This window comes from Schistocerca gregaria, chromosome 4 (assembly GCF_023897955.1).
Source record: "Schistocerca gregaria isolate iqSchGreg1 chromosome 4, iqSchGreg1.2, whole genome shotgun sequence".
In the NCBI taxonomy this organism is placed as follows: domain Eukaryota; kingdom Metazoa; phylum Arthropoda; class Insecta; order Orthoptera; family Acrididae; genus Schistocerca; species Schistocerca gregaria.
Window position 1 is genome coordinate 359,103,726 of NC_064923.1, and position 19,608 is coordinate 359,123,333.

The 19,608-nt window shown below is 42.5% G+C and overlaps 1 protein-coding gene and 1 non-coding gene across 4 annotated transcripts in view; one reads left to right on the top strand and one right to left on the bottom strand.

Moving 5' to 3' along the window:
• The window catches only part of LOC126268195 (proton-coupled amino acid transporter-like protein CG1139), a 158,166-nt gene that overhangs the window by 12,733 nt on the left and 125,825 nt on the right, over positions 1-19,608 (top strand). For 2 of the 3 annotated variants that reach the window (XR_007549111.1, XM_049973812.1), the window contains exon 1: positions 15,641-15,789. The exons of the other annotated variant lie outside the window; for it this stretch is intronic. The gene's annotated coding sequence lies outside the window, so the exon portion shown is untranslated. Of the gene's footprint in view, positions 1-15,640; positions 15,790-19,608 lie in introns of those variants that run through there. 3 annotated transcript variants of the gene reach the window in all.
• On the bottom strand, positions 13,911-13,985 carry Trnas-cga (transfer RNA serine (anticodon CGA)). The gene has a single exon. It is a non-coding gene; the product is annotated as a tRNA-Ser (tRNA).

Genomic DNA, 19,608 nt, shown 5'->3' on the forward strand with positions numbered 1-19,608 from the left:
GCAGAGATATGCAAATGATTAGCTTTTCAGAGCATTCACACAAGGTTGGCGCCGCTGGCGGCACATACAACGTGCTGACACGAAGAAAGTTTCCACCCGATTTCTCATACACAAACAGCAGTCGACCGGCGTTGCCTGGTGAAACGTTGTTGTGATGCCTCGTGGAACGAGGAGAAACACGTACCATCACGTTTCCGACTTTTATGTAAGTCGGATTGCAGCCTATCGCGATGTGCAGCCACGTCTCGATCCCTGAGTCAACAGATGGGGACGTTTGCAAGACAACAACCATCTGCACGAACAGTTCGACGACGTTTGCAGCAGCATGGACTATCAGCTCGGAGACCATGGCTGCGGTTAGGTTACCCTTGACGCTGCATCACAGACATGAGAGCCTGCGATGGTGTACTCAGCGACGAACCTTGGTGCACGAATGGCAAAACGTCATTATTTCGGATGAATCCAGGTTCTGTTCACAGCATCATGATGGTCGCATCGTGTTTGGCGACATCGCGGTGAACGCACATTGAAAGTGTGTATTCGTCATCGTCATACTGGCGTATCACCAGCGTGGTGGTATGGGGTGCCACTGGATACACCTCTCGTTCACCTCTTGTTCGCATTGACGGCACTTTGAACAGTGGACGTTACATTTCAGATGCGTTACGACCTGTGGCTCTACCCTTCATTCGATCCCTGCGAAGCCCTACATTTCAGCAGGATAATGCACGACTGCACGTTGCAGGTCCTGTACGGGCCTTCTTAGATACAGAAAATGTTCGACTGCTGCACTGGTCAGCACATTCTCCAGATCTCTCACCAGTTGCAAACGTCTGGTCAATGGTGGCAGAGCAACGGGCTCGGCACAATACGCCAGTAACTACTCTTGATGAACTGTGGTATCGTGTTGAAGCTGCATGGGCAGCTGTACCTGTACACGCCATCCAAGCTCTGTTTGACTCAATGCCCAGGCGTATCAAGTCCGTTATTACGGCCAGAGGTGGTTGTTCTGGGTACTGATTTCTCAGGATCTATGCACCCAAACTGCGTGAAAATGTAATCACATATCAGTTCTAGTATAATATTTTTGTCCAATAAATAGTCGTTTATCATCTGCATTTCTTCTTGGTGTAGCAATTTCAATGGCCAGTAGTGTATATACATAATTACGTAGCCTACTGAATTATATTAGTAGTTCATGTTCTTCACCAACCGCTATCAAACTGAACTGTCACGGCATTCCGATCAGCCATCGAAAGTTCGTGGTTTTATTTTGTAGCTGTGATAAGAAGACGAACGAAAAGATTCTCTGAAGCTGTGCGAACAGTTTGGTACAGAAAATGTAAGAATTGAGACTGTTGCTTGTAACGTCTTTTAGACTCACATTTTGAAGTTCATGAGAGTTATGCACGTATGCTTGCAAAATCTCTTGATCACTGGCACATCAACGTATTTCTGCCCTTGTTTCGACTGAATGGTCACACAGGATTGTAAGTGTTTTATTAAGCAAGGAAGGCACTAGCATAATGTAATTGATGTTCCTGTAAGTCTTGTAAACATTTTTTTTTAAATTATTTATTAGTATTAGAAGAGTGAGAGTCAGGAGCACAGGAACGCCAACAAAGCAAAGACGTAAGTCATGGAGAAAAGACTTCATAACAGAATCTGTAATTTTGAAATTTATCCTTCTAATGTTTTAGTGTATGTTATTCTTGTTATTCTCTCTTTTAATCAGATAATCTAATAATTGCTAGGTAGTAAGTCGAAAGCAGTAATGACACCAGTCATGTGATGCGAGGGTAAAACACATAACACAAACATTTAGTTCATATTTCTTAGTCTTTCAAGCTCATTGGATGTTTATTTAAGCTATCGATATCTATCTGACTGTGTATATTCGTGTATCTTTCCTCACTTACCTATCTCATTACTAGTTTCTTTTTTCATTTATTTTTCCTAAGACATATTTTTGGGAGGAAACTGTTTTGTCGATATGCTATTGACTTTAATTTTCGGAATAAATTATTTCAATACATATGTTAGTCATACTGCTTCCTAAAGAGTATCAGTTCAGTCCATAAGAATATGGCACTTGCCTTTATCTGAGTGTTAGTATGTGTCTTTTGGGTAAAAAAATGGATCCTTTGAGAATAGTTCTTATTTCCAATTTCACTTTGTTTAACGCCTAAAAAATGTCAAGCACAGGATTAATAGGTAATTAATGTGCCACAGGAGCCGTCTTTGATGAGACATAATGCAACAAAAGTCACTTTTATTTCCAGAATGAGACTTTCACTCTGCAGCGGAGTGTGCGCTGATACGAAACTTCCTGGCAGATTATTTCATTCGTACTTCCTTGTTAACGTGCTGCCACTTCAACATTTGCCCCGAGATAATAAATTTTGACAAACATAACGTATTATACTGAAATATTGTAATTAGCAACTCAAATAAATAAGAATCATAGTAATGAGTTGCTACACAGGTAAAAAAAAATTCCAACATTTCCATTCTTTTTTTCTCTAGGGACAGCAGCGAAGTATTTCAGCTGCGGTATTAAAATGCCATATATTTTGGTTCTCCTTGTGACACACGACATCTTCCGCACCAGGAACAAAGGCCAAGATAACCTTACAAAGAACGCTTACCATCTATAATCTCGAATCTCTACTTCCACGGTATAATAAATTGGTTGCCCGCATCTCGTGGTCGTGCGGTAGCGTTCTCGCTTCCCACGCCCGGGTTCCCGGGTTCGATTCCCGGCGGGGTCACGGATTTTCTCTGCCTCGTGATGGCTGGGTGTTGTGTGATGTACTTAGGTTAGTTAGGTTTAAGTAGTTCTAAGTTCTAGGGGACTGATGACCTAAGATGTTAAGTCCCATAGTGCTCAGCGCCATTTGAACCATAAATTGGTTCGCCGTAATGTTAGTTGCCACCTACAGTAAATCAGAATAAGGCGCCATGTACGCTGCCATTGATAACTCAAGTATTGTTGGCCGATTTCGGAATTCTTTGATCTTCCACTGATAGCCCTAATGACATTTAAGAAAGGTAATACATTATCGATGATTGCATTTTGAATACTTTGCTACTGCTGATTGACCTACCACAGACAAACAGCCTTGTGTAACGTTTGATTACAGAACCGGCGGACAGATAAGCAAGAATAATATTATCAGCGATATCTAATCCGTCATGTGTGAGTGACGTTTATTTGCTGTAAGCATGTAAAGTGTTCTCTAGATAAGTTCAAAAAATTTTTCAAGTTTCTCTGAACACTATGGGACTCACAGTCCCCAAGAACTTAGAACTACTTAAACCGAACTAACCTAAGGACATCACACACAGCCATGCCCGAGGCAGGATTCGAACCTGCGACCGTAGCAGCAGTGCGGTTCCAGACTGAAGCGCCTAGAACCGCTCGGCCACAGCGGCCGGCCTCTAGATAAGTCGGATTAGTATTATAGATACTTCCTCTCAGTCTTCGGTTTTACTTTTTTCGATCGCTCTCTCATTTTAAACTGTATATTGCCACCGAAGATTCTGTAAACCAAGAGAAGTGAGCAACAGCAATTTAACACGAGCACAGGGCGCCTCTCGTTAAGACTCAGCCCTTGGACGCTGAACACGCAACGTCTCGTTGTTCTCAGTAATGTGATGTAGTTACGAGCACTAGCGAATCGAAATGGTGTAAACCAAAGCAAAATGGTGAAGTCATCTTCAGGATAACAACTTATATTCTAGAATATAAAAGGCTTCTCTAGACTGATAGCGGCGGCGATGCGTCCCTTCGTGGGTGTGGACACTGCCAGACAGCGAAACATTTCGGGAATCCTCCTGACGCATGACCGACAGACTGTCGCCCAAAACTCATGACGATAGTTCTGGGCGGGATAAAATGTCCTAGATATGCAGATCCTACCCCTCACAGAAACACCGGTCAACAGCAGCCAAAGAGTCTTTTGCTGTTTCTTGCCGAGAGACAACGTCTTTAAAGTACAATTCGACATCTTGTCTTTTCCCGTTTCAAAAGGTGCCTTAATCTTGTGAGCGTGAGACATATGTGCCAAACACTTTTAATTCATAGCATAAGAAAAGAAGTCAGAAAGCAAAATCGAAGTCTAATCCAAAATGTGGTACACTGATAAACCTAGCTTAAATTAACATTTTATATCCGCACATTGGGCAATACTACAATGAGTTCAGTACTATAAAAAGCAAGACAGACAAACCGAAACTATTTACCAACAGAGACACTTATACTATCCTGACACTAACAGTCCACTGGGACCGAATCGAAGAATAATGTCCCTCACAGAAATGGAAGATCATCCAGAGTAATGTAGACAACCTTCACCTCACGTCGGTCGTGAAATCTAAATGGTACATCATGTCAGTGACAAATTCACGACCAATGAAAAACTGTAAAAAATACACCTTAGTCAGACTGACGCCTGGATTGTGGAAATGTTGACACATTAATCCACATATTTACCCGTGGACGTAAGTTGATGTTGGAATTGCCTTCTTCAGAAACTGGCAACGATCGACAAGCCAACACCTGCAAACATAGATATAATTGAATTGATACGGTTAGAAGTTTCAGTTATACGAGAGCAAAGAATACCTCTGCAGTCTGGATGCGTATACTGCAACATATATCACACATCAACGAGCAGCAACGTGCTACGACTATTCATGATACATTGAAAACTATCACTGGAAAATCACGACAGATGCCAAATAAACCGACAGCTTTAGCAACAGGCTAAAAATGACGACCACATCATAAACACAGTCGGCACACGACTAAAGTTAATGGAAGCAAACGCTGTCATCTCTACTCATTTCTAATTTCAGCTTCTATGATACTTTCAATTTCAGTTTTGAATACTGTCTACAGGAAACGAGACCACTCATACAATTTTTCTTCACACATATAATTTTTCTTGAAGGACAAAATATTATGTTTCATTTGTTTGAGAAAGGACGAAAAACTATGATTTTCTTAACAATAAGTAACCTAACTTTTATAGACACTTGACTAGCGACAAAAACACAGCAGGACAGTGAATTGAGAAAATAATAATAATAATAAAATGAAGATAATCAAACTGCTAGTAGTGATGATGCAGTAGCTCTAGAACGAAAAGCTGATTACTGTGACAAAAAAATGTGAAACTTACGCAATTCGCTGATAACAAAAGATTTTCTCTTCCAGTATAGGGACTCTTACCGGAAATTGATACGTTTATCCTTCTCCATCCTCCTAGAAAGTTTGTAACACCATCACGGAACCACCCTGTGTATAAATAGGATTGCAATCGCCGGCGCCTATAACTTCGAAGCTCTGTAGCGTCGTTGGATGACGTTTCGAGACATGGGTTCCTGTGTAAAACTTTACCTACTAAGTCCCCTCTACAGCGTCCTGAAGTGTGTAACTTGAACTGTGAAACTCCCTGAATTCAAAATCTGAAATAATGATCTTTCCCTGCACATGAATCTCAACTTATTCTTAAAAAAAAAGTGTTCAGTTGGTCATGGCGACTTAATAAATCTACATCCACATCTACATGACTACCCTGCAATTCACGCTTAAATGCTTGGCAGCGGGTTGATCAAACCAGCTTCAGACTTTACCCGAATAGCACAAGGGAAAAACGAACACTTCATTCTACTGTGCGACTTCTGATTTTTCTTATTTTATCACAATCCCTGTGTAGGTGGCTATCAACAAAGATTTTTTAGCATTCAGAGAAGAAAGTTGGTGATTGAAATTACGTGAAAAGATCTCGCCGCAACTGAAACGTCGCATATCATATCCGTAACATTCTGCCTCCTTTTTCGCGATAGTACAAAACGAGCTGCGCTTCTCTGAAATTTTTGATGTCGTATGTCAATCCTATGTTGTAAGGATCCCATATAGCACAGTAGTACTGCAGAAAATAACGACCAAGCGCAGTGTAGACAGTCTTTTTAATGGTCCTGTTGCATCTTCTGAGTATTCAGCCAATAAAATGGTCTTTGGTTTGCCTTCCCACCCACCAAATTCTATGAGTCGCTCCTGATCCTCGAACGCCATGCTCCCTGCCTCGCTTTCCGTATACACCTCCCATCCCTAATGTGGATCCTCTATCACGTGATTCCTCTCCCCCATCTGCACTTTTTCCTCGAATATATCCGAGTCCCCTATACCTCCTGCTGACTTGATCGCCCTCATCCCCTGGTTTCTCCTCTCTCTCCAACCCCCACCCGCTGCTGAGCCTTCACCATTTTGTCCTCCCTACCCTCCACATCTACACCCTTCATCTCCTTTCCCAAGGTGGCTTTCATGAACTTCCCCTCCCGGGTGATGCCCTCTCTCCCTCAAAAATGGTTCAAATGGCTCTGAGCACTATGGGACTTAATTTCTGAGGTCATCAGTCCCCTAGAACTTAGAACTACTTAAACCTAACTAACCTAAGGACATCACAAACATCCATGCTCGAGGCAGGATTCGAACTTGCGGCCATAGTGGTCACGCAGTTCCAGACTGTAGCGCCTAGAACCACTTGGCCACTCCGGCTGGCCTCTCTCCATACATTTATCCCTCCTATCAACTCTATTCCTCACCTCCCCCTCCCTCCGTCTGTCCTTTTACTGGGCTCCCTTTCCCCCCTTCCATCCTGTTTTTTCCCCACCTACCCTCTCTTTGACTACTTTTCCTCCCTCAAGTTCTTTTTTTCTTTCCCCTCCATTGCTTTCCCCACTACATCTCAAGTCGGCCCTGCCCCCCCTTTTTTTTCTGTGTCCTCTCCCCTCATCGGTCCCCCCGTTTTTTTTATTGCTTTTCGTCTCCTCCTCCATTTTCCCCCTTCATCTGTCTGGGTCTTTCCCCCCCACCCCACCCCCTCGATAGTGCAGTGTTTTCCGTGAGTGTTCAGTTTTGTGTGACCCCCTTTTTAAGTGATTTGAACAGAAACCAGACTGTCGCCATGTTTATTAATTGTGCCTGTCTAATTACTATGTGTTTCAATCAGCATCGGCCACCGTTTGTTTTTTATATTTTCTTCGCAACTTTTCACCATGTTCGTTTTAAACAGTCACCATTTTATCACGTTTTTATTGTTATATCTCCTTATTATGTTTTTTAACTTTATCTGCAGGCTGCAGAACAGCATATTACTACGCTGCTGCCAGCGAAAAAAAATTATCATGAATGCTGAATAGGACAGAAAGAATAGTCTGTGGGACCTTTATCATCGACATGTTGCTGCCCAATGCCTTTGCCCATCTTGATTTTGTCAATGATGCCGCCAGCCAGTAGAAGATCAGATGACATTTCAATAACGTGTCATGGCATCAGATGAACTCATTTTTCAACACACCTACGATCTCAAAGTCAATTACTCTTGAATATACTTACTAATTTAATCTCAATGATAGTCTTGATGCTTCTGAAACAGGGCGGCTAGAATACTGTCGGCATGACTGCTTACGTTTCTCCAGTGTTCTGTTAGTCGCGACGGGAGAAACACGGTGAACTAACTCCACATTAGAGCAATAGCTTAAGTTTTTTTGGACTCATCAATATCTGCCTACTTTGATGCGGCTCGCCAAGAATTATTTTGCGAAAACACTTCATCACAGAGTAGCACTTACAACCTAAGCCCTCAATGATTTGTTACATGTATTCAAGTCTCTCTTGTTTTAGCCATCTAAAATTCTCTCTAGTATTATGGAAGCTCTTCTCTGACGTTGGAACACATTTACTATCATACTATCCCTTTTCTCTCGTCAGTTTTTTCCACGTGTTACGTTCTTCTCCGATTATGCGGAGAACCTCTTCATGGCTTTCCTTATCAAACCGCCTAATTTTCAACATATCTCTGTAGCACCAAAACTCAAATGCTACTATTCTCTTCTGTTCAAAACTGGTTCAAATGGCTCTGAGCACTATGGGACTTAACATCTATGGTCATCAGTCCCCTAGAACTTAAAACTACTTAAACCTAACTAACCTAAGGACATCACACAACACCCAGCCATCACGAGGCAGAGAATATCCCTGACCCCGCCGGGAATCGAAACCGGGAACCCGGGCGTGGGAAGCGAGAACGCTACCGCACAACCACGAGATGCGGGCTCTCTTCTGTTCCTATTTTCCCACAGTACATGATTCACTGCAAAACAGTGCTTTGCTTCATCCAGATGTACATTCTCAGAAATTTCTTCCCCAAATTACATCCTGTGTTTGATACTAGCAGACTCCTTTCGGCCAGGAATGCTCTCTTTTCCTGTGCTTTCCTAACACGTTCAAACCTCTGACATTCCACGCCCCGACTCATAGAATGTAGCCCTTTTGTCCGTTATTGCATCTTTTTCTCATGATCACCTTCCCTTTGGCAATCCCCTTTCGTAGATCCGAATGGTGGTAATCCAGTATCTTTTACCGATGGAGAGTTCACCATGACTTTTCCAATACGGAAATACGTTCTGATCTCTTACCATTGGGGTGGTAAAAGTGCCCTTGAAGGCGGATGAATCATGCTTGATGGACGACATGATGATCAGAAGCTATGGGAACCACTGCTTTAAGGACACAGCTCAACTATGTAACTGAAAATAAGTGTATGCAATCGATGTTGAAAGTTCTTTCAGAGCTCCGAGCATCAACGTAACTAATTTTGTACATCGTCCCAAAAATGGTTTGAGGAGTGAGAAAATTCCAATATAACTGAGAAAAATAAGATCGTACATCCCGAAACTCGTATGTCTTCTTGCTGGAGAATTTTTTTCACAGTCACTAGTTTTCTGATATTGTACGAGGGGCGTTCAATAAGCAAAGTAACACATTTTTTTTCTGAAAGTGAGAAAGTTTAATTTAGGAGTCCAATACACATACTACTTCTCACTCTTTTGGCTACAAAACCCTGGTTTCAACGTAATCTCCGTTCTGTGGGACGGCCTTTCGCCACCTTACTGAGAAGACCTGTATATTGTATCACTCTACTGGTCGACATCGGAGCCAACGTCTTGCTGCATCAGTAACCTCCCCATCATCCGCATTCTGCTTCCCAAGGAGTGCATTCTTCATTGGGCGAAACAGATTGTAAGTCGGAAGGTGCTAGATCCGGACTGTAAGGAGGATGAGGAAGAACAGTCTAATGAAGATTGTGGGCTCCTTTCGGATGCGCTGACTTGAGTGGGGCCTTGTGTTGCCACTCGAGTGAGAGTGTCCGCACGTGCCAACACTGCAGGAGTCGCAGCTATGTAGTTCTGGCTGGCACGTGGGAGATCGGAAGTGTTTGGGCGACCTTGTTGCGGTGGTGAGAGACGCCTCGCCCAACGGCGCATCATGCTTTTTTGCACTTTAAGGTCTCCATTGACATTCTACAAGTTCCTTTGAGTATTTGCGATGCTCTTGTTTCCCGCTAAAGGAAATTAGACGGCATGTACATCTACATCAATATCTACATCCTGACGGTGTGTTGCGGAGGGTACTTTGAGTACCTCTATGGGTTCTCCTTTCTATTACAGTCTCGTATTGTTCGTGGAAAGAAAGATTGTTGGTATGGCTCTGTGTGGGCTCTAATCTCTCTGATTTTATCCTCATGGTCTCTTCGCGAGATATACTTAGGAGGGAGCAATATACTGCTTGACTCCTCGGTGAAGGTATGTTCTTGAAACTTCAACAGAAGCCCGTACGGAGCTACTGAGCGTCTCTCTTCCAGAGTCTTCCACTGGAGATTATCTATCATCTCCGTAACGCTTTCGCGATTAGTAAATTATCCTGTAACGAAGCGCGCTGCTCTCCGTTGGATCCTCTCTATCTCTTCTAACAACCCTGTGTGGTACGGATCCCACACCTGTCAGCAGCATTCAAGCAGTGGGCGAACAAGCGTACTGTAACCTACTTCCTTTGTTTTCGGATTGCATTTCCTTAGGATTCTTCCAATGAATCTCAGTCTGGCGTCTGCTTTACCGATGATCAACTTTATATGATCATTCCATTTTAAATCACTCCTAACTCCTACTCCCAGATAATTTATGAAATTAACTACTTCCAGTTGCTGGCCTGCTATATTGTAGCTAAATGATAAAGAATCTTTCTTTCTATGTATTCGCAGCACATTACACTTGCCTACATTGAGATTCAATTGCAATTCCCTGTACTATGCGTCAATTTCAGTACAATTTTCCATTATTAGAACCTCTCGATATACTTCAGCATCATCCGCAAAAATTCTCAGTTAACTTCCGATGTTGTCCACAAGATCATTTGTGAATAGCAATGGTCCTACGACACTCCCCTGCGGCCTACCTGAAGTCACTCCTACTTCGGAAGACTACTCTCCATTGAGAATGACATGCAGCTTGGAACGCATCTCCATTACAGACGCCTTTTTGAAGGCTACGTATATCACCGCCACCTATCGGAACTTCTTGAAACTGTGTGGTCGAAATGGCATTATTCATGCACATCCAGCAGGATATAAAGTCAATCTATAAAGCACTCCTAGATGATACAGAGATTTTGGAAACATGTTTTGAAGATGTTACGGATGGGTTCTGAGTCGCTCCCAAGTGTTGAATGTAACGGCACTATTTCCTAACTATGGATTGTTGTCAAAGTGCCCTTCTAGGCTCGAAAGGTGAAAGTATTCCACACAGTATTTCACATTAACATCGAGAGATTCTCCATTAAATGGCTTCCTTCGAGGCTGACACTATCTCAGAATTATATTGTGGGAGACTAAGGGTGCGTTTCGAGGGGGAGGGTCGTGGTGGTCCTTATGGTGGGGACGTCCAGAATAAGAGGGGAGAGGAGAGGAGACGGACACCAGACAAGCAGGAGAAAACAATAGCAATCGCTGCCACGAACCACTGAGTGATAAGCTAAACCTAATACAAACAGGAATTTCAGATTCCCTATCTGAGGGCTTTAGCTTGACTGACACCACCTAATTTGATAAGCCAATATCTGGATTACCAGTAAGAATATTGATCAAACTAATCAGGCCAATGTCATAACCCGCCTTCAGAGAGAGTTCCGTTAACAGTTCCTAAATCATTTTAAGATCAGAACTAAATACGTCCATTAAGAATTATCTCTAGCAATAATAACTGATAGATCTGTTATCTGAATAACAAAGAACTGAGGTAATCTTCTTCACCTGTCCACAATCAAATTTTCACTCTGCAGCGGCGTGTGCATTGATATGAAACTTCCTGGCAGGTTACAACTGTGTGCCGGACGGAGACGCGAAATCAGGATCTTCATTTACGCGGACAAGCCTTCTACTAACCGAGCTACCCAAGCACGATTCACAACCCGTCTTCAAAGTTATACTTTCGGCATTACCTCGTCTATTACCTTCCAAATTTCGCAGAAGTTATCCTACAAAACTTGCGGGACTACCCAGTCTTGCAAGTTTCTCAGGAGAGCTTCTGTGGAGTTTGGAAGTTAGGAGACTGGGTAATGGCGGAAGTAAATCTGTGAGGACAGGTCGTGAGTCGTCCTTTTGGTACATCTACATCTACATCTACATGATTACTCTGCAATTCACATGTAAGTGTTTGGCAGAGGGTTCATCGAACCACAATCATACTATCTCCCTACCATTCCACTCCCGAACAGCACGCGGGAAAACGAACACCTAAACCTTTCTGTTCGAGCTCTGATTTATTTTATTTTATTTTGATGAGAAGAGAAAGTTGGTGACTGAAATTTCGTAAACAGATCTCGCCGCGACGAGAAACGTCTTTGCTTTAATCACTTCCATTCCAACTCGGGTATCATATCTGACACACTCTCTCCCCTATTACGTGATAATACAAAACGGGTACTTAGTTGAATTTACAGCCTTGAGAATTGTACTATTTATCGAGTAATCGAATTCCAACGGATTTCTTTTGGAACTCATGTGGATCACCTCACACTTTTCGTTATTTAGCTTCAACTGCCACCTGCCTCACCATACAGCAATCTTTTCTAATTCGCTTTGCAACTGATACTGGTCTTCGGGTGACCTTAATAGACGGTAAATTACAGCACCATCTGCGAACAACCAAGAGAACTGCTGAGATTGTCACCCAGGTCATTTATACAGATGAGGAACAGCACAGGTCCCAGAACGCTTCCCTGGGGAACACCTGATATCACTTCAGTTTTACTCGATGATTTGCCGTCTATTACTACGAACTGCGACCTTCCTGACAGGAAGCACTTGCCCGTGAAAGGCAAAGGACCCAAGTTCGAGCCTCGGTCCGGCACACAGTTGTAATCTGCCAGAAAGTTTCTGAAATTAGCAGAGAGTAGACTTTATTTAAATACAGAACTACACTGATACCTATTAAGACTGTGGAACCTTGACGGTGGCATGCTGTAAAGTGCATCAAATGTACTGCATACTTAGGTTTGCAACTGATTAGCATTTCATCACTACCACACAAAGCAGGTTGGAGTATTGCAGTCAACATTCTGTATATTAGGAAAGATTATTCATTAGGTTTCTCACTCAGAAATCGCATTTGAATGTTGTTTACTTGCGAGAAGATCGTGTTATATATAGAGCAAGAAGGAGAAATGGCTGCCTACAGTGAAAGGACTGTGGCTTATGGTGACTGCGGGTCTATTGTTACATGATACTGTTGCTCATGCTGATCGAGATCCCACAACAAATACGGAATCAACGAGTTCAGAAGGGCCATACTCCGTCTCATGTGGGGTATCTACGGCCCAACGTGAATAGCGTCCGGGAACACAGACATTTTGTTCACTTTGCTGTGCAGGATGTTACAGCAACGCCATGCACCTTGATTTAGGGATCTGACATGCTAGTACGAGACAGGTATCAGTACGGAGGATGTGCGAAGGTGTTCGGAGTACCACAGACTGTCGGCACGGCGACCGCTGCTGCGTTTTTCCTTTCCCCGACAGTGGTGCGCCCAGCGACAACAATGGACTTCTGACTGGTACCACGCGTTTCGGACAGTGGTCGGTAACTGACAGCTAGCAGGGCTGTTTCCAGCTTCCAACTGCGGAGCGCTAATGGTTACAGGCGGGAACAGTTGCCGTTTACACAGCTGTAACAAGACCGTGCATTTCCATAGAGACGTTTACGAAATGGTGTTACGTTATTGCTTAAGGTGGTCCCACAAAGCTGCCGTGACGAGAGCACTGCAACTGTCTGGGATCAACGAACGCCGACTTAACCATAGTCTGCTCTGCATACTGCCTCATGCCGTCCTGAAATACCGTGATACAAAGAGCTGTCGCCAGTTGATCTGGAAACCATTCTACTGAAAACATTTCGTCGTGATTTGCCGAGGGACTGGCATGTCAGCACACATTGGCTACGTCCTTATAAATCAACTGAAAATTAACCCATTAATATAAATTCCAAGAGGAAGGAGACCAGACTAAACTAGTTCGTGATGTATTGAGGAACTGAAACGCAGGATCAGATTTTGGTTTCATTCATTCAGTGAAAAGTTGATAATTTTTTCCAAGTGGTGGTAATTATTACAAATAATGTAAAGCGTCAAACAGCCTCTTCTTCTTCTAATAGGGATGTAGGAACACAGCAACGATCGTATTTTGATGGGTTGAACTTAACCAGAATGGAAAACCTCTGTCAACTAAAGATATTGTCAGATCCCTGTGCCAGAGTATGCAGACCATGGCTTCTGCTCCTCCCTGTGGTTGGCAACATCCCTACTGTTTAGGGCAGGAATCTCATTGAAGTTCAGCGACTCAGACATCACAAAAACCCGGAGCACAGCCACCACCTGCCTCATTTGCTCATTCCTCATTCTTTTATTTTGCTTCTGGACTGACAAGAGCTGTGGTATATATATATATATATATATATATATACACTCACATTAATAAAAAACATTGAAACTTCCTGGCAGATTAAAACTGTGTGCCCGACCGAGACTCGAACTCGGGACCTTTGCCTTTCGCGGGCAAGTGCTCTACCAACTGAGCTACCGAAGCACGACTCACGTCCGGTACTCACAGCTTTACTTCTGCCAGTATCCGTCTCCTACCTTCCAAACATTGAGTTGGCGTAATTTGATCGTTGACAGTGGCATTGTTCCGGGTGTGGCAGCTACGCGCGCCTTCGTCAACTCATAAAGTAACGCGATTTTGTAAACGTCTCTACGTCAACGGCACATTGTTGTTACAGCTCTATAGACGGCTGTTGTTTCCGCCTGCAGACATTCACGCTTCACATCTGAAAGCTACCAACAGCACTGCGACCTGTCAGGGAACATCTTTCTATAGTCCCAGTTTGTTCATTTCTGTGAGCAGAAGGTCATAGTGTCATTCAAGTACAGACGTCACCGTTCTTATTCGGCGCGCACGAATTTGTTGCGCTCATCCGAACACTAACAGCATTAACCATGTGGCAAAAAATGATTGCAATACCATTTTTCAAATCGGTCGTGATCTCATGGGTTCAGAACTCTCTCTCTGGTCTGACACAAGCTATGCATGCATTCTACCCCTAGCCAGAGTTGATATGAGTAAACAAGTGTGTATTGTTCCATGATTTGTGTAGGTACTATTAATCTCTATTTTAGGTTTCCATTTACGTACCATGTGTTTCTGTTTGATATACATCACTGAACACTGGTCTCGCCTCATTTTTGTAATTATCTGTTATCAGAATGTATTTACTTGGTGATCTTTAACCTTTCTTTTGTAATTAGAGACCTAATCCCTATCCATCTCCCTCAGTCTCCAGATTAACATGTGTACTTGCCACCTATACAATGAGAGCACCTTCTACTCATAGGAAATGACATCACAATGGTTCGTCAAAGACATAAAAAAGGACGTATGAAATATTCATTGTACCAATTGTGTGCCCAGGAGTGGAGGTAGACAAATAGAAAGTGCAGTTGCAGCCCAAGCATATCACAGGCGGAACTTAGATTTCCTATTCACCGATGACAGATCGCTCCCTGAAAACATGTAAAATTAATATTATTCTTGCAGTTTTTCGCCGACGTACTAGTTGGTGTAACAATCAGAAACTTAATATATACCAAAAGGAAACTAAAGCGACTACAGCATTCCATGTTAAGTCTGTTACATCGATCAGGTACATTCTGCAAGCTATGTTCAGGCGTGCTTTAACGATCGGGCTAGTGAGCTGGAATGTGCTCAAAGGCCACCCAACCAGTCTGCTGGTGACTGTAGAGAAACAGTGTAGGTTGGGCATCAGCACATGTAATCGACGACCGAACTGAGTACGGGACTGTGTGCCGAATGATATAAGACTCATGTGTAAACGATTTACGTGTCGTATGCATTCATTCCGAGGCTAGTTACAGCTGCACGCCGCGGCGGTCTAAATATGGTGCAACTCCGTAATAATCAAACTCCATCGGATACGAATTCTGTTATCTTGCCTCTTTCAAGATCAAACAACAGTCAGTAGGAGCGTGTAATCGACCGGAAAAGCATCAAGTTGTTCTCCAGCTCTCAGAATGTCTTGGGTCACCGGTCTTTCAGCCAATCGAGACGAGTCTTCTCGATTTCAGCGAATCGCAAGGAACCCGGCAGATCTTTCCACAAGGTCAACGCAGCAGATATATTCGACATGCGGCCTAGTGGCACATTCCCGCTAATATCACAGGTGTGGCGGAAGGAGTGGGAGTCATTGGTTGGGACGCGAGGTGGGGGCATCAGAGGAAGCAGTGCTCTCGCTAATCTCAGTCTCGAACAGCTTTGCGATAGCTGACGTTCCACGAAGAGAGGGAAAAGCTGAGGATCCACAGGCGTTGTAGCTGGTGAGTCTTTTTTCGACAGAACTAGTGGAATGAGCTGTGTTGTTGTTTTTTTTGGTGAGGAGACCAGACAGCGAGGTCATCGGTCCAATCGGATTTGGGAAGGAAGTCGGCTGTGCCCTTTCAAAGTAACCATCCCGGCATTTGCCTGGAGTGATTTAGGGAAATCACGGAAAACCTAAACCAGGATGCCCGGACGCGGGATTGAACTGTCGTCCTCCCGAATGCGAGTCCAGTATGCTAACCATTGCGCCACCTCACTCGGTGAAAGAGCTGTTATCACCACGTGTACATATATTCGCGAAATTCATAGGATAAATTCTTTATTTCTCGTTTTAACTATTTACTGCCTTCTACGGTTCTGGCGTTTTACCCGGTCTTCCAGGATTTGATTTTTCCTCTTATTTTTTTCTGGTAATCTTTAAGAACTCATTCAATACAAATGTTCGTTCTATTTTCTCTGCTTTTCGTCTAAATACCTAACTACTCTTTTAGACATCCTTTATACCTCATACTCCAGGTATGTATTAATGATCCTTGTTTACTATACATGTTTCACATCTACATAATGATAGAGCAACAGTACTTAGCCTTGCACTCGTATATTTCTAAATTTTATTTTTTGGATATCATCAAGTTGTTTGACAAATAATACTGAATTATGACCATTATTTTATATATGCCATAATCGTACATTAAACAAGAAATATGGGGTCTTCTAACAAAATGATCCTATCAACAATTTGAGCCCATGGTCTTGGTTTTCAGCATCAAAATTTTCAGATTATATCGTAATAATTTTGTTTAGTTCAGTATCTACTATTTAGAAAGTACGAAGACGCGCTGAAAAGTAATGCCTCCGAATGTATTATGTGATAACTGTTAAAACAAACAAACACGTCAGAACAGGCCTTGATGGCCCAACGGTATCGACCGGCCGCCGTGTCGTCCACAGCCCTTCATTGTCACCGGATGCGGAGAAGCTGGAGCATATGGCCAGGACGCCGATCTCCTGGCCGTTGTCAGTTTTGGTGACTGGTGTCGCTATTTCTCAGTGAAGTAGCTCTTCAACTGGCCTAACAAAGGGCTGAGTGCACCTCGCTTGCCAACAGCACTCGACAGACCAGGACGGTCACCCATCCAAGTGTTAGCCAAGCCCGACAGCACTTAACTTCAGTGACTTGACGGGAATCGCAGCAAGGTTATTGAAGAAAACTGTTACGATTTTCTAACTAAAACAAACATTATTAATACTCTATGTCTTTATTTTTCATATCTACATATTTACAGCCCTCTGCCGCTAGAGGGCTCAGAATTGGGGCGAATAACGGGGCGGTGTGTAAAGATTTAGAATGTTAATAACGTTTGTTATATTTCAAAAGCTTTAAAAGTTTTCACATAAAAAATTCAGAGGCATCATTTTTCAGCATGTCCTTGTATTATAAACACCGTGCCGTAATCAAGTATCGAATTATCAAATTAGAAGCGTTCGTCCACCAGTGGAGCATCTTCTCGACAATGACGGACCACAAATGAGCGCTGCGACATCTGCAACAATGCGACGCCTTGTGTTCATTGTCATCGATCTTCCTCCATCCGATTTTCATCTGTTTCCAATTATTAAAGAACGCCTTCGATGGCTTCACTTTGACAGTGACGAAGGAGAGATGTGGCTGTGCCTCCGTCAACAAAGTCAAACTTTCTACAGTGACGCTATCAACAAAAAGATCCCTCGTTGGGAGAAATGTGTTCGTCGCAAAGGTGACTACGTTCAGAAATAAATTTGTAGACATGAAGAATAAAGATTTAGAATGTTAATAACGTTTGTTATATTTCAAAAGCTTTAAAAGTTTTCACATAAAAAATTCAGAGGCATCATTTTTCAGCATGTCCTTGTATTATATCATTATGAAAATTAATTTTTATTCCGAACGTGTTGAGTTACAGAAGTCTAACGATGGAGTATATTTTTGTTCGTTCTACTTTAGTCAAGTACTGGTTTAAAGATTTTGTTCTATTATACGACCAATGAAAAACATACCGTCAATACCGTCAATAACTGTTGCAGTGAACAAAACTTTACTGTAAGAAACGTTTCAACTTCTTTCTTGAATTGCGTTTTCCTGCCTATATTTATCTGTTGCAAATACAGTATACTAAAAATGGAATTTGTAGGGCATTCTACTTGATTCCACACGATTGTTTCTCTGTGTCTTATTTTAGGCTTGAATCCTCTGCATCCTGTTGCAAATACAGTATGCTAAAAATGGAATTTGCAGGGCATTCTGCTCCTTTCCACACGATTGTCTCTCTGTCTTATTTTAGGCTTGAATGCTCTGTTTCCTTCCGTAGAAGTTCATATTGTCGGCAATAGTTCGCAAGGAGTAGCACACAATTTAGGAGGTTAATCTTAGAAATGTACATTTTTGGTAGGAGACCACGTAATGTACGCGAACTAAAACCGCACAATGCTAGAATATGGACACCATTGTCGGTTGATATGTTTTCTAACGCAAGAGCATTTTAATCACGGACGATGCATTAACTGTGGACATCCCCAAAAGCATTTCTTGCCTCCTTTTGTTCAGAAGAATCTGACACGAACTGCGATCAAGAAATAACAATTTTTTTCCAACCGCATAGTTTCAATTGGATATAGCATTTACTAAATTTCATCGCCTAATGGCACAAGAGCATTCACCGCAAAGTTTGCAATATCTCACACTTGCCCCAGCTGTGACGTAGAGACTGCTTAGTTTCGCAGTCATGATGTAGTGTTCGCTTTATTGTTTTTCGTGCATCCTTTGTTTGGGGAATTATATTTCTGCTTTCACTTCATTTTCACTTTCACCAACGACAGAAAGAAAATAAAAAAGTGATCTTCATCTCATCTTATTCTGGTAGATGACACTGAAAGTGAACGGAAATCGGAAGCGAACTCACACTTTGTATAAGATTTTGCCCAGCATAGCGGTGAGTTGCCAAAAATTGTCCACATAAAACATAATGCTGTTATATATTTAATAGAAGTAATAGCAACCAGAGTAGACTAAACCCGTGCAATTTCGTGAGTGTGAGAAAGGTTTTTTTTTTAAATAAACCTCGTCAATCCAAAAACTTCCGAGCCAGGGTTATTAAAATGGAGGAAAATTAAGATAGTTGTTTTAACGATGCTAGTGTTGTACATAGTCTTCCTCCAATCGAGTACACTGCACAGAACGTTCATACAACCACGAGAAACACTCAGAAAAATCCTTCTTTGGGATGTTGTCCAATAGGCGCGTCATACTGGCTTGAATGGCGATTATGTATTCAAAGCGTTGAGCCGTAATGTGAATTTCTACACTTTATCGTTTTTGACAGGTTCCTTTTGACAGCAAAAAGTCTCGTCATCTGTGTGACATTTTCCAGAATGCCTGTTTGCATTTCAGTCAAGTTGCGGTAGGCGTCTACAAATCGTTGTTTTTCTTCGGGAGTCAAGGTGTGCAAAAGAAAAAAAACTACACCCAAACTGTGCTTTTCTTCAAAACATTCTGGAGAGTGCCTTGAACGTTATCACTCCGTTGCGATTTGTGATGCAACAATGTTAACAGACTACGTCCACTGCTTACCACTGCCCAGACATAACTGACTGCTCGAATACACATATTTTATTTACAGTTGTTAGGTCAAGCTGCCATCCTAGTTAAACGAGCTGACGTCACCTTACGCATCTGGAATAAAATAAGTCTCGGAACTTATTGACGGAATTAGATTCTGCAGTTGTTCACAATAGTGTTGGGGAGTGCCTCCAGTGATTTTTGTTACAACTTATCTACGTCC